Genomic DNA, 2,176 nt, shown 5'->3' with positions numbered 1-2,176 from the left:
TCCAGCTGCGACACGCCGTGGGTCTTTGTTTGATTTCGTCGTATTTTTATCAGTTGAAGTCACCTGTTGAGCTGGTGCTTCTTCAGTCCTAGGTTCTTTATCATCCATTTTATTTGTTCACATATAATTCGAAGTTCTTAGTAAAGTTCTTAGTTAAGTATTTGTTGAATTACTTATTAAAGTACTTATCTAAGTTCTTACTCAAGTAATTGATAAAAAGTTATCCAGTTTCTTCGCAGATACTATCCTTTTCTATATCCCTCTGTTCATCTTTCATCAACTCAACCACGTAATCCTCGTAAATGATCTTCATATCCTTGGCAGATGGTGCAGAAGAGAAGTAATGCAGCAGTGTTCTCTCTGAATAGCTTTGCGATCCCTGTCATCTGTTGCGTGAGAACCCAAACGCTGATTCCCTATATGGACGCTGGACGCTACACTCACGAATTCACTTTTCCTCTGCTCCACATCTCTCGAAGCAGCACAATCAGTGAGAATGATCAGTGCATTTGTTCCCTCATACACGTAGCTGATAATCTTGAGCGAATCATCAATCTGGCCTGGGAGTGGAGCTAAGATAGGTAGGTCCCTATCTTTTTCTGCGCAGCCATCATATGTCTTGCTGTGGATGAATGTTGGACAGCGGAGGATGACGTAATCGAACTTTCGTCGGTTAGTGGTGACAAGATTATCTTGTCTTTCCTAAGTTTGTTGGTCCAACTACTAATGCACTGAATGGAATGTTATCAGGATTCATATTTTCTATTGATTTAGTTTATAAGCTCTTTGAGCTAGTCCGCAGAGCGGTAGTGACCATGAGCAAAAGTTGATATCTTATCCTCTCCTATTATTCTCTTATCATCATTGGCACTCAAAGCTATCTTGTTGATGGTCTCAGTGAACACCTCATGCCTGATTACATTCATTTTCCTCATTTGCTTGTTTCTGCTGGATAAGCACTCCTTGTAGTCGACGTGAGTTATATTCTTCTTTATGACAGCCTTCTTAATCCCATATATCTTTTCTCCTCTTTTGGCCCACAGAGCCCCATCTCGCTTCCGGGCCGGAGGTCCGGCCTTCCCACAAACATGTTGTGGCCATAGAGTTTTACTCTCAACCCAACGAATTCTTCATTGATCTTTCCACAAGCTTCATCCACTATCATTCCCGCGACCTTCATGTTGTAGCCCGTAGGACTGTCAGAAGGGTAATCCTTGGGGAAAATGTTTGTGTCGAATCCTGCCTCAACATCACCGCTTACATCCTTGTACAAGTCTTCAATTGCCATCTCTTAAGCAAGACCGTCAGTGTCTGTGAAGAGAAGCTTTACGCGATCTCCCTACTTCTCCTTGATGCTTTTCTAGTGGAAGTCATACATCAGAGTCTTGCTGATATCGAGGATGCTCACTCCGCAATAGACCGGCTTATCAAACACCAGCTTAGTTCGCTTCATGTGGATTACAACGAGGTTTTCATCAAATATCGTGCAATGCTGGAGGTTTGGTCTCGATGCTTTCTTTCTACCAATGACTAATTTCACATCCACACAATTCCTGATGTTTTCTATACATTTTCCGAAGACAGAGTTGTTCATCAACTTGGAGAAATCTTTTTCAAAACCATCTGTTGCTTTCGTACGCAGCTTCATGTTGAGCTGAATGTAATTTCTCATCCAAGGTCCTTCGATGAAACTGATTCCTTTATACATATTTTTTTATCCTCAAACTAAGGCTTTCATACAGCTTGAGTGCTTTGTCATGAACAACGTATCTCTCCCTATCATTCAGATTTGGAGCAAGTTTTTTCTACTTTGTTTATCATCAACCTCTCAGCGGCAAGTGGATAATCGATGTGAAGATCGTATAGGATATGAGGAATATCTTGCCAGTTGTCAAAATCAGTCATCCACTTGAAACCTCCAATAGGAAGAGACTGACACATTGCCCATCCATAGAAATTATTCGCATCACGATAAATGATGTAATGTCTTGGCTTGCTTGGATCATAGGCCTCATTCAGATATAGGTTAATTGCTCATGAAAATCGATTTGTGATCATTGAGATTCCTCCATGAATTCCTTTTTCGATCATCAGCAGCATGTCTATATCAGTGAGTAATTCAAGTTTTTGTTGCGACACTTTCAATAGAGCATCCCATGCCAATCCAGGAGCAGGA

At 41.1% G+C, this 2,176-nt stretch overlaps 1 pseudogene; it reads right to left on the bottom strand.

Moving 5' to 3' along the window:
• Nucleotides 1–791: 791 nt before the first annotated feature.
• On the bottom strand, nucleotides 792–1,648 carry LOC149038846 (uncharacterized; annotated as a pseudogene).
• Nucleotides 1,649–2,176: the final 528 nt, after the last annotated feature.

Source organism: Pocillopora damicornis, chromosome 10, assembly GCF_964200805.1.
Source record: "Pocillopora damicornis chromosome 10, jaPocDami1.2, whole genome shotgun sequence".
NCBI classification, from domain to species: Eukaryota; Metazoa; Cnidaria; class Anthozoa; order Scleractinia; family Pocilloporidae; genus Pocillopora; species Pocillopora damicornis.
The sequence above is the reverse complement of the archived record's forward strand: the minus strand, read 5'-3'. Positions and strand labels throughout refer to the sequence as shown.